The sequence below is a fragment of the Podarcis tiliguerta genome (genome assembly GCF_965153285.1).
Source record: "Podarcis tiliguerta genome assembly, chromosome: 4".
NCBI lineage: Eukaryota > Metazoa > Chordata > Lepidosauria > Squamata > Lacertidae > Podarcis > Podarcis tiliguerta.
The window spans coordinates 14,177,015-14,190,915 of record NC_139537.1 but is presented as its reverse complement, the minus strand read 5'-3'; the positions used below and the strand labels follow the sequence as shown (position 1 = coordinate 14,190,915).

Here is a 13,901-nt window from a genome sequence, read left to right as displayed (position 1 = left end):
TGTCCTGGTATGTCCCACGGAGAACCTTACGGTCTTCAAACAAAAACATCTTGGAGGGCCCGGGCCACAGGGAGGTTAGTCTGGCCTCAACCTGAGCCAGGGCTTTTTCGGCTGTGGCCCCGATCTGGTGGAATGCTCTGTCGCAAGAGACTAGGGCCCTGCGGGACTTGACATCTTTCCTCAGGGCCTGCAAGACAGAGCTGTTCCACCAGGCCTTTGGCCAAGGCACAGTCCTTTGGCAATCCCCACAGAACTCTAGCCCAATGGTTGCCATTAATTTGATTTTGAATTGATTTTAGAATGAATTGATTTTAGAATGAATTGATTTTAGAATGCATTTCAATTAATTGATTGTGATTTTATGTAAACTGTGTTACTTTTATTGTTGTTAGCCACTCTGAGCCCAGCTTCAGCTGGGGAGCGCAGGATATAAATAAATTATTATTATTATTATTATTATTATTATTATTATTATTATTATTAACAGAGCATGAGACTCAATCTCAGGGTTCTCGGTTTGAGCAAAAAGATTCCTGCACTGCAGAGGGGTTGGACTAGATGAACCTTGTTTTCCCTCCCAGCTCTACAATTCTATGATTCTATGTTTATTGCCATCAGATCCTGTGTGATGACACTGTATTTTAATAATTATTATTATTAAAAAGAAAATGAAAACAAAAACTGAACATCTTTCTTACTCTCTAACTCACTCTCCCTCACACATATAAGCTTGGAGGTTTAATAGGAAGTGACTCATAAATGGAATAAAATGAAATAGTCTCTTCTTAACACGGCCCAACATACCTTGGGAACAAACAGTTAACAGCATCTTTCGTGTCTGCCACTGGACCTGCTAATTCCCAGCGCAAAGAGTGTTTCCACTATATCACATTGCCTTAACACCTGGCAATGTTTGTTCAGCACTCCAGCAGCAAGCTTGGGAAAAGAAAAAAGAAAAAAATGGGTTGGAGTGGGGGGGGGGTTGAAAATGGGCAAGGAGGCGGAAAGGAGGAGAAGGCATTTGGGGGAGTTTTTCTATCAAAGCGCTTTGCCAAAGATGTCATCACGAAGAGTGAAAATTCAAAGCAGGAAACTTGCCAAAGCAAAGATTTTCTTGGGAGACTTGATTTGCAGCCACAAGTGGATTCCCTCTTCCAGGCAAGCGAGCTGCTGGTGCTGGAGGATCTCCCTGGCTTGGGAGAGAAGAAGACTTCAAGGGTTCATTTCCCATCCAGCCTTCATGGCAGAGAAGAGTTTGGATTTGATATCCTGCATTATCACTACCCAAAGGAGTCTCAAAGCGGCTAACATTCTCCTTTCCCTTCCTCCCCCACAACAAGCACTCTGTGAGGTGAGTGGGGCTGAGAGACTTCAGAGAAGTGTGACTGGCCCAAGGTCACCCAGCAGCTGCATGTGGAGGAGCAGGGAAGCAAACCTGGTTCACCAGATTACGAGTCTACCGCTCTTAACCACTACACCACACTAGCTCATCATCTCGTTCTCCACCCACACTCATTCTTTCTCTCAACCATCTTGCAGTGTACCAGTCACAAGGGAGCAGTTTCAAAATTATTATCAATCAATCAATCAATCAATCAATCAATCTTTATTATGGTCCAGAGACCCAACAAATCGTTACAAAGCAATGCGCAATTCAGACAGCCTACCTCCAGGTTAAACAAGCATTTTGTTCAGACCTAAAGATAGGGCTCATTGGTTCTTGCAACCACCGATAAAAACTTCGCCACTGCTAATGTTCTAGTGTTTGTCCGGTCTTCCAATAGGAACCTGACATAGTGAGCCTCTGATTTTCCCGGGAAAGGTACCAGCAAGGGTAATATCAGTTCAGCCCTGGCTTGTTCATATTTCGCACAGTGCAGCAAAATATGTTGTATAGAATCGATGTCTTGAGCACACGAGCAAAGTCTGTCCTGGTAGGGAACTCCTCTCAACCTGCCATCCAACACTGCAGAAGGAAAGACTTTTAGACTGGCTTTGGTGAATAACCTTCGATCATTTGGTACTGTCAGGTTTTAAATGTAAGGTGTAAACTTAAAGACATGCCCATATTGTACTCCTACTGCAGCAAAATATGTTGTATAGAATCGATGTCTTGAGCACACGAGCAAAGTCTGTCCTGGTAGGGAACTCCTCTCAACCTGCCATCCAACACTGCAGAAGGAAAGACTTTTAGACTGGCTTTGGTGAATAACCTTCGATCATTTGGTACTGTCAGGTTTTAAATGTAAGGTGTAAACTTAAAGACATGCCCATATTGTACTCCTACTGCCAGCGGCAGTCTTCTTCTTCTTCTTCTTCTTCTTCTTCTTCTTCTTCTTCTTCTTCTTCTTCTCCTCCTCCTCCTCCTCCTCCTCCTTCTCCTTTAAGTGACTCAGCGACCAGGTACTGTGCAGAGTGCAGGTTGCTTCTCAATAAGGAAGCAAGAGCGTCTTGTTCCCTTAGCAGTTCTGCAGGACAGAAAAACTCAGTAACTGAAGCTTACTCTCTATTTATCTTTGCATAACAAACTGTGCCTGCTACCATCTCGTACCCTAAGCAAAAGAGCGTTGACCCTTACATAGCCAAAGCGATACCATCCACACATCACCAGGGAGGTATGATCAGAATCGGGGGCTTGCAAAAGAGCAGCAGAAACAGAACAGGAACCCATGTCTGTTTGTACACTGCTTTAACTGATTTTAATATTGTGGTTTTCTATTGTTATTGTATGAGGTGTTAGGGGGTGGGGAAGTTAGGGGTAGGGGACATGTTGTGCTCCTTCTGGGGTAAGTGGCTCACCTTTGGTCCCCATCCTGCACTCAGCTCTCACCTGTGGCTCCTAGGTGCTGTCCGCATGTGACAGCAGCCACATCCCACAAATGGCTTTGACTGGCCAGCTAAAACAGGTGAGGGTAGTTGATAGGCCTCAAACCCTTGGTGAGTTAGGGACTTCCCCTGCATGTGAAGACAGGCTCTGGCACATTGAGTGGACAAGACCAATGGATGGTGGCTAACAGATTGAGGTTGAATCCTGACAAGACGAAAGTACTGTTTTGGGGTGACAGGGGGCGGGCAGGTGTGGAGGACTCCCTGGTCCTGAATGGGGTAACTGTGCCCCTGAAGGTGTGCAGCCTGGGAGTCATTTTGGACTCACAGCTGTCCATGGAGGGGCAGATCAATTCTGTGTCCAGGGCAGCTTCCTACCAGCTCCATCTGGTACACAGGCTGAGACCCTACTTGCCCACAAACTTTCTTGCCGGGGTGGTGCATGATCTGGTTATCTCCTGCTTGGACTACTGCAATGCACTCTACAATGGGGCTACCTTTGAAGGTGACTCAGAAACTGCAATTAATCCAGAATGCGGAAGCTAAGCTGGTGGCTGGGAGTGGCCGCTGGGACCACATAACACCGGTCCTGAAAGACCCACATTGGCTCCCAGTACGTTTCCAAGCACAATTCAAAGTGTTGGTGCTGACCTTTAAAGCCCTAAATGGCCTTGGCCCAGTAGACCTGAAGAAGTGTCTCTACCCCCATAGTTCAACCCGGACACTGAGGTCCAGCACAGAGGGCCTTCTGGCAGTTCCCTCACTGTGAGAAGCGAAGTTACAGGGAACCAGGCAGAGGGCCTTCTCGGTAATGGCGCCCGCCCTGTGGAACCCCCTCCCATCAGATGTCAATGAAATAAGCAACTATCTTACTTTTAGAAGATATCTGAAGGCAGTCCTGTTTAGGGAAGTTTTTAATCTTTATTGTGTTTTTAACATTTGGTTGGGAGCTGCCCAGAGTGGCTGGGGAAACCCAGCCAGATGGGTGGGGGTATAAATATATGATGATGATGATGATGATGATGATGATGATGGCGATTGATTCCATCAACCTGGGAAGGGAAGGGCAGTGAAGGGCTCCGTTCGAGCACCTTTTTTTCTAGAAAAAAAGCACTGAGCACACTTATTAAAGTGCAGGGAGTTTTTTCAGCCAGAACCCACCAGTACTCAGTTCCGGCATCTCTCAGGTGGGCGCCGTTGCCATTCTAAGAGGACGAGGGAGCTGTTCATGGTGACTTTCAGCATCTCTTTTTCTCAAAAAATAGCACTGGATGCATGACGGAATGGTGAGACAACAATGCCCCTCCCACTTTTGCTCTGCTGGAATCAGTTGCCATTTGGCTCCTCCCTTTCTAAAACTGTCTTTCCATCACTGACCATTCCATTTGTCCACACCAGGGATAAATTAGGCAGTAGCCTGGCAAAGAACAGTTGCCATTTAACTTCTTCCTCCCAGAACTGTCTCCTAAGGCAGCATTCATTTTTCAGTTTTGCTCATTTCCTTCTTCCTCCTAGCCCTTTTAATCTTTTTTTGTATCTTGTCTGCTAGTTTGGAAGCCGTGGCTTTAGACCCTGAGCTGCCGTGAAAGACAGTGGCATATTTGTGTAGTGATTTCTTTAAATGTTTGAGGCATTTCCAGGGTTGCGTTTTCTGCCAATGAAGCACTGGCTTGTAGATTTCTGAGCCTGCCTTCTCTGCCTGACACACACATGACACACTCAAGGTCACTTACAGGGGATATGAAACAAAAATGCATTCCAACTAATCCAGAATGCGGCAGCTAGACTGGTGACTGGGAGCAGCCGCCGAGACCACATAGACCTACATTGGCTCCCGAAACCTACATCTGTTTCTGAACACAATTCAAAGTGTTGGTGCTGACCTTTATAGCCCTAAACGGCCTCGGCCCACTATACCTGAAGAAGCGTCTCCACCCCCATCATTCAGCTGAGGTCCTCCTCACTGAGGTCCTCCTCTGAGGGCCTTCTGGTGGTTCCCTCACTGCAAGAAGCAAAGCTACAGGGAACCAGGCAGAGGGCCTTTTTGGTGGTGGCGCCTGCCCTGTGGAACACCTTTCCCATCAGATGTCAAGGAAATAAGCAACTATCCAACTTTTAGAAGACATCTGAAGGCAGCTCTGTTTAGGGAAGTTTTGTAATGACTGATGTTTTATCATGTTTTTAATATTCTGTTGGGAGCTGCTCAGAGTGGCTGGGGAAACCCAGCCAGATGGGCGGGGTATAAATAATAATTTATTATTATTATTATTTAGAGGCTATAATAATAATTTAGAGATAAAGTCTTGCTTTGTAGCATGACCCCTCAATGGTGAAAATACTGAGCTCTGCATTCAGTGCTAGGCTGTCTACAGCCAAATGCAGTGACTAGCTGTCAACAGCCTAATGATAATGATAATCATCATAATAATATATTTATACCCCAGCCATGCTGGGTGGCTCCCAACAGAATAATAAAAACACGATAAAACATCAAACATTAAATTTTTCCCTTAGGAACCAGGAGTGTTGATAGGAGCCAAGAGTTTTGAGGAACAAATCATAAGCCGCAACCAACAGACAAATCCAGAGCTGGATGCAAACCAGAAATCAGGATCAAAGTATAGCCAACTATTTAGGAGCCCACCAGAGCTCAGGAAGACCTTGCTGCTCACGCCACGCCCAACTGGAATTGAATGCCCTCTTAGACCTTTCCTGCGAAGGAGGACCCAATGGTCAACTGGGGTAGGCCTGCACTTGCAATTCAAAGGTTCACCACATGGGGCAGCTGAACACAGACCCACCGGTTCTTTCCTGATATGTCCTCCAACACTACTGCCAAGAACATGAACTGCTTCTAAGGCTGGAGTCTGGAATCTGTGGACTTCAAGATGCTGTTGGGCTGAAGCTCTCATCAACCCCGCCCATTGGCTGCGCTGGCTGGGGCTGATGGGAGTTGGAGTTCAAGTAACATTCAGTGACCTATCTAGTCCAGCATCCTGTTCTCACAGTGGCCAACCAGATGTCTGTGAGAAACCCACAAGCAGGACCTGAGTGCCACAGTGCTCTCTTCACTTAGGATATCCTAGTGTGTGATGGCCTGGGATTTGGACTCGGATGCTGAACCTGAGGGATCCCAGCCTGCACAGGATTCCCCGCCTCCAGAACCAGCTGGGGCATGAGCTTGAAGTGTCCTCACCTGTGCTGGATCCTCAGGTGCAGGCACCAGCTGAGTCTGCTCTGGCTCCTGAGGTGATGGAGGACCCATTGCCTGCAGGTGCTCCACTCTCAGCCCCGTCAGAGGAAGCTGAGGTTGCCTCTAGGTCCGGTAACCCTCCAGCCTCTCCTGAGCTACAGAGGCTCAGGGCAGAGAGGTGGAGGGAACTAAGTTCCCGCAGGAGGAGTGCGCGACTCCAGGCCAGGAGAGGCGAGTCACATGAGGATCATAGAATCATAGAATCATAGAGTCATAGAGTCATAGAGTTGGAAGAGACCACAAGGGCCATCGAGTCCAACCCCCTGCCAAGCAGGAACACCATCAGAGCACTCCTGACATATGGTTGTCAAGCCTCTGCTTAAAGACCTCCAAAGAAGGAGGCTCCACCACACTCCTTGGCAGCAAATTCCACTGTCGAACAGCTCTTACTGTCAGGAAGTTCTTCCTAATGTTTAGGTGGAATCTTCTTTCTTTCTTGTAGTTTGGATGTAGATCGGGGCCGCCCTATGTCTCGGGGCAGATAAAAGCCAGCCAGCCCCAGTCCCAAGTTGCTGGAGCAACTTTGTAGGTTGCCAGTTCCTGCCTGAACCCTGCCCTGCTCTCCTGCTCGGACTCCCTGCCCTGCAACCCGCATCAGCTTTTACGGACTGCCTCCACATTGCTCCTTTGACTTCAGACTGGACTCGGACTTTGCCTCTCGTTTGACCCACAGGACCAGCACATCATGTAGCCTAGCATGGAGAGGTTAGAATCCAGCCAAGTCATGCCAGATTTCTTGCTTTCCAAAGTCTGAGTATTTTTTGTGCTTTTGTGCTGTTCTGGGAACTGTTCCTTCCCCCTTCAGAACATGTAGGGCTTCTGCCGAAAGCAAATATGATGAGGAAACATGATAACTTTGTCCAAAAAAGAAAAATAACATTGGCTCAGGCTGGGGGGGGGGATTAATTAATTTGTATTCCTCTAGCCTACGTTTATCTCAGTCTTGCCCTCTGGATGATCTGTCTTCTCAAGAACTTTGGATTCCCCAAGTATCCTGCAGTATAATCTAGGAACATTGCATTATTTGAACATCCTAATCTTGCCTGAAATAATAATGATATGATATGACGTTCCTCAATTGCACAATGTAACATTGTTTTTGGCTTTGGAAGGTTGATGCATTTTGGGGGGTGGGTTGTGTGTGAAGGTGTATGTACACACACACAGAGAGAGAGAGAGAGAGAGAGAGAGAGAGAGAGAGAGAGAGAGAGAATGCCCACCCCATGCTGTAACTTTCCTCTGAATGGTAGGAAATTTTGGGGGTGGAGTTGACATTTTACCCTGTAGTTTATAACTTTCTTCTAACAAGACTCCTGCCCCGGCCTCAGACAAGCTCTTCATGGCCTGGTTCCCACTCCTGCTATGGACTCCAACCTCCATCAGGCTCAGTGTTATGTACTGAGTTGAATAGGATCCAAAAGGCAGCAGTCTGATTGGTCCACAAGAGCCACCCAATCCAGCTCCTGGTGGAAGTGAATCCGCAACCTGATTGGCCTACAGGTGGAGTCTGGAATTAGCCAATCACGTGGGGTCCATTGTGTAAATAATGTATATAAAGCAGACATTCTGGGGGAACTTCCATTCCTCCTCACCACTATGAGTTGAATAAAGAGCATGAAATCCATTCTCGACTCCGAGTATATTTCACTCAGTGAGCAGGGCTGATGGGAATTATAGCCCCGTCATAAACTGGAGGGCCAAAGGATTTGCCATCCCTGCAATAAATGGTCTCCCCCTCGCTTCTGAGGGCTTTGATGACCTCAAGGTCCATAGTTTTCATTCTCTGCCTTCCCTTTTGTGGCAGTTCAAGAAGTTCCTCCCTGTTCTGTTCCAGTACTTGTGCCATTACGAGCAGCTGTTCATGCATTCTTTCGAGTGACCTTTCTTCCTATCCGTCTTTCGCTGGCGTTAGTCACCACCCTCCACATTTACAGGGGTAATAATGGATGTGTGGTCATTCTTGAGAAGTGATGCCTCCAGCTCATCCTTGTTTCCTTCTGCAAAGATGAATTGTGCAGGTTCTTTGAATACAGGGCTGCCTTGGACATGCTTGTCAACAAAGCTCTTTCCCTCTTTAGCCACTTGCAAATTACATTCTTCAAGGCTTCACCGCAGGACTTGGCTGACGGATGCTTCCCTCTGACCTAATAGATCAGCCAAAGTTCCTGTTTTCACTTTCCCTCCTTTGGTTACTGCTAACCTCCCTCGATCGTTCCATAATGTCATTGCTTTGGGTTGCTTATCTCCTTCCTTCCCTTCCAAGAAGGGAAATGTGACTCATCAGGTTTTCAAGCAACGTTCTCCTTTAGGCTCAAGAAGGGATTCAGGTTCACCTTTAGTCAACATATATCGCCCAACACATTTCCCAATGATTCTTAGCAATGTTAGTAACTGCAGAGGAGCAGAGCATAAGAACCCTTAAGAACATAAAAAGAAGAAGAGTTTGGATTTGATATCCCGCTTTATCACTACCTGAAGGAGTCTCAAAACAGCTAACAATCTCCTTTCCCTTCCTCGCCCACAACAAGCACTCTGTGAGGTGAGTGGGGCTGAGAGACTTCAGAGAAGTGTGACTGGCCCAAGGTCACCCAGCAGCTGCATGTGGAGGAGCAGGGAAGCAAACCCGGTTCACCAGATTACAAATCACAAGAGCCCTATTCCCTCTAGCAGTTTCCAGCAACTGGTATTCAGAAGCATATAGCCTCTTATCTTGGGGCAGAGCATATGCATTCCTATGCACACTTTACCATGGTGTGTGCATTTTTTGAACCTATTACTTGCCTGGGGAGCTGCACTGCAAAATTCAGAGAAGCGTGAATTTTGAAGGGTTGCTGAGTTTCCTTTCGTTTATTGCTCAGGAAAGTGCAAATTAGGTACTTTCCTTTTTGAATACGAACTGAGGTGAATTTCTCTCCTAACCCTATAGTTCCCAACTCGGGGCCATATGGCCCCCTGGAGGGCCCTAGGATATTCCAAGGGGGCCACAGGTGAAAATCGTGTAAATGGGGGAGGGGGGCAGCACGAGGCTAGGGGGGCACAGAGGGAAGTGAGAAGTGAATAAAAAAAACTGTGTGTGTGTGTTCTGATTGGCTGGCTATCCGCTTGGCCAATCACAAGCGGGTAAGGGGTCGACCCACCAGGGCCTAGCGCTCATTTTTGCCACGAGCGCTTTCTTGGTGCAGTTTTGGTTTGTTTCGGGCAGGAGAGGGCAATTGCTGAGGCTCCCGTTTTGACCAGTAAAGTCTGCACTCCACAACTCCCATCAGGTAAGTGTGGTGGTAGGGTAGCAATGGGTAGGTCTGGACGAGCCCAGAGCTGCTTGTTGCTGCTGCCAATGCTGGGCCTGGTAGCAGCCTGGGCCTGACTCTACAAGGCACAGGGTGCAATCCACCACAGCACCTAGTGGATCAGGGCCTTCGGGGTCCAATAAGTGTTGTTTACTTTTTATAATACATGGAAGATGGATATTCTTCAGGAGGTTTCTAAGCAGAGGTTGGGTGGCCCACCTGTCATGGATGCTTTAGCTGAGTTTCCTACATTGTAGGGGGTTGGCTTGGATGACCCTCGGGGTCCCTTCCAGTTCCATGATTGTACAGTGGTACCTCGGGTTAATAACTATGCCCATGGGGGACCACAGGAAGGAAACAAGGTTGGAAGAGGGCCACAGTCGGAAAAGGGCTGGCAAACATTGCTATAGACAGCACAACCAGTTGCCTTTGGCAGCAGGGAAATGCCTGATACCCACAGACCTGTTGCAGACACTTGAGGCAACACAAACAGGCGTGGAGACAATTGTGCTTCTCTTAGAGAGCCAGTGTGGTGTAGTGGTTAAGAGCGGTAGTCTCGTAATCTGGGGAACCGGGTTCGCGTCTCCGCTCCTCCACATGCAGCTGCTGGGTGTCCTTGGGCCAGTCACACTTCTTTGAAGTCTCTCAGCCCCACTCACCTCACAGAGTGTTTGTTGTGGGGGAGGAAGGGAAAGGAGAATGTTAGCCGCTTTGAGACTCCTTAAAGGGAGTGAAAGGCAGGATATCAAATCCAAACTCTTCTTCTTCTTCTTCTTTTCCTTTCCTTTCTCCTAGCGTTGTGTGGGACCAGAAATCATTTTGGGGTGCAGAGATGAAAACCCTTGAGGGGAAATTTAGCTTATCCTTCTCTCTCTCTCTCTCTCTCTCTCTCTCTCTCACACACACACACACACACACACACACACACACACACACATATACACACACACACACACACACACAGGCACTCAGTACAAGATGATTCTGGGAATAAATTTAATTTGGTCATTTTATTTTTTTTAAAAAAATGTTTTTATTTCAGTTTTATGATTAACAGTGCAAAATACAACAATTCAGCACAGAGCAGTCCTGCAGTTCATATCAATATCCATAACACATTTCATTGGTGCAATCCTGTAGAGGATAAACATAAAGTGCCAATTGTGATATAAATAAGTTGGGTATAGGTCCATAATGTCATGTCTTTTTTAATGTTTGCATCACTTTTTTTTAAAATGCTTCAACACTAGTAAACCACTTAGAAGCCTATTTTGGAATTAAGCAGTAAAGCAACAGCAGCAACAACATCAACAACAATTTATTTATCTTCCTTTAGGGTATCCAAGCACCCTGAGCTGGTCCTGTGTGTGAAATTCTCCATTGACACAATTCAGTAAATAAAATAGAGCCTGCACTGCCTACCAGCTTTATTCCTCAGTCAATCTGAGAAACTCTTTCATCAATAAACCTGCTCTGTTTTGACTGTCTCTAAAAGGTCTCTCTTACTTTACAGTAACTCCACAGCACGCCAGATACTTCTGGGAGTTGCCAGCGATAGAGTCAGAGAGCTCGATGCTGTATTTAGGTGGAATGAAGTGTTGGAAACATCAAGCGGAAGGAAAATCTGTCTGCAAACATTTGCTCGCGGCTTCTTGAGACCTGGTTTAAGGTCTGGTCTGCAGCAGCACATTGTGGACTGAGCAATGGGATGGAGGCTGTAAAATTGGATCGCGCCACTTCAAATTGCAATGCTTTTTTTATTGCCACTTTGAATGAAAGTCCACATTAAAACGAAAGAAGAAAGTTTTCTTTCCAGAGTGGTTTAACATAGAACTCTGGGAATGGTAACTCTCTGAGGGGAATAAAGGTCTCCTAGCAACTCTCAGCATCCTTAACAAACCACAGCTCCCAGGATTCTTGGGGGGGGGGGGAGCTCTGGCTGTTTAAAGTGGCGTAATACTGCTTTAAATGGACCATGCAGATGAGGGTCATTTGTACATGCAAGTTTCCTGTGTGTGGCTCATGGAGAGTCATAGTTAATTAAAAAAAGATACTGGTTTTACATAATATTATACATTTTAACTTTAACCATTTCAAAACATTAAAATAAAAAGGTTCTTTCGAACCTTCGGACCTCCTTCCCCCCCTTCATGGGTTCAATTTCCAAAGAAAATATATTCTTTCTTCTTTTTCTGCATCTTTTACCATTATCCATCTGTTATATATTCATAGTTTCTGTTATGTACTGAGTTGAATAGGATCCAAAAGGCAGCAGTCTGATTGGTCCTAAAACAATAGGATTCAGAATGCAGCAGTCTGATTGGTCCACAGGAGCCACCCAATCCAGCTCCAGGTGGAAGTGAATCCGCAACCTGATTGGCCTGCAGGAGAATCCCAGAATTAGCCAATCACGTGGGGCCCGTTGTGTAAATAATGTATATAGAGCCGACATTCTGGGGGAACTTCCATTCCTCCTCACCACTATGAGCTGAAGAAAGAGCATGAAATCCACTCTCGACTCCGAGTATATTTCAGTTTCCAAAGTTCATTTCACATTACAAGTGTCACTGTATTCCTGCCATTGATTTTAACTGTTTGCAGTGGTCTTTTTAAGTATGTTAAAAAAAAATTCCAGTCTTTCAAACATACTTGATCTTCCTGGTTTCTGATCTTTCCCGTCAGTCTCGCCATCTCTGCATATTCCATTAACCTGGTCTGTCATTTTTCTCTGGTCGGCGCTTCTCCCTCCTTCCATCTCTGGGCTCATGGAGAGTCATAGTTGATTGGCTGCAGCCACCATTTTGAACCTGGTTCCATCCCCACCTGCCACCATTTCCCACCTGATTTCAGTTAGCAGCCCTGTGTTCGATTATTGTTGCCATATTTCAAAAAGGGAAAACCAGGACACCCCGGAAGTTGTTTCCTTTCGGAAATTCCCCCCGGGCATCAATTCCGCCTTTGAAATCCCAGTAATGTCTGGGGAAATCCGGACTTATGGCAGCCCCTATTTTCGATTTAAAAGCAAAGTAGGTTCTGCAAGCCTAAAATCTGCCCGTATTTGAACGCTGGCACCTCTTCTGAGAAACAAATTGCCCAGACAAACCACCAAACTTTCCCTGTTGTGTTTTGTTTGCATGTTTTGCGGAGGAAAGTGCTGCCAGTTGCATACCTCACCCATTGCTATTTATGCAGTAAATGCTAGACATACCAATAGATCTAAACAGGGCTGTTCTAGGGGATAAATGGTCTTATCTCAGACGAGAACTGTGCAGACAAAACAGCGCTCATTTCCCAAAAGCAGGAAGGCTAAGAGCCAGCCTGCACGATGGCCAACTATGTGGACTTGCTGCTCACTGAGATTTCAGAACTATGGCTGCCCAGTCAGATTGTCACTTATCCCAAAAGCTTTCTGTGGCTGTTGTGAGCATGTGTGTGCTTTTTTGTGTGTGTGTGTGTGCGCGCGCGCATAAATGAATTGCAGGTGTTTGAATGAGAATGTTTTCTATGAATTTTTATGGTATAATATATTTAGATATGCAGATGTCACAACCTTGATGGCAGAAAGTGAGGAGGAATTAAAGAACCTTTTAATGAGGGTGAAAGAGGAGAGCGCAAAATATGGTCTGAAGCTCAACATCAAAAAAACAAAGATCATGGCCACTGGGCCCATCACCTCCTGGCAAATAAAAGGGGAAGAAATGGAGGCAGTGAGAGATTTTACTTTCTTGGGCTCCATGATCACTGCAGACGGTGACAGCAGTCATGAAATTAAAAGACGCCAGCTTCTTGGGAGAAAAGCAATGACAAACCTAGACAGCATCTTAAAAAGCAGAGACATCACCTTGCCAACAAAGGTCCGTATAGTAAAAGCCATGGTTTTCCCAGTAGTGATGTATGGACCATAAAGAAGGCTGATCGCCGAAGAATGGATGCTTTTTAATTATGGTGCTGGAGGAGACTCTTGAGAGTCCCTTGGACTGCAAGAAGATCAAACTGATCCATTCTTAAGGGAATCAGCCCTGAGTGCTCACTGTAAGAACAGATCCTGAAGCTGAGACTCCAATACTTTGGCCACCTCATGAGAAGAGAAGACTCCCTGAGAAAGACCCTGATGTTGGGAAAGATAGAGGGCACAAGGAGAAGGGGGCGAGAGAGGACTAAATGGTTGGACAGTGTTCTTGAAACTACCAGCATGAGTCTGACCAAAGTGCGGGAGGCAGTGGAAGACAGGAGTGCCTGGCGTGCTCTGGTCCACGGGGTCACAAAGAGTCGGAGACGACTAAACAACAACAACAATATTTAGGTTTAGGTTTTTAAATGCAAGTTGTTTGGAGACCTTGGTAACAAGTGACTAATATCTCTAATAATTGCTAGAAACAACCCCCACTTATTTGCATATCTCTGTTGAAGCTATTTATAGCTCATAACACAACATTGTTAAAACAGAGTAATAAATAAATACATTTTAAGGAGGTTAAAGCGTAGCAGCATTTAAAACCAACTATAATTTTATAGTTGAAAAGTGGTGTGGAAAT

General features: G+C 46.0%; 1 long non-coding RNA gene across 1 annotated transcript in view; it reads right to left on the bottom strand.

The window, feature by feature from the left end:
- The window catches only part of LOC310675898, a 195,121-nt gene that overhangs the window by 167,201 nt on the left and 14,019 nt on the right, over nt 1-13,901 (bottom strand). The gene's annotated exons all lie outside the window — the stretch shown is intronic.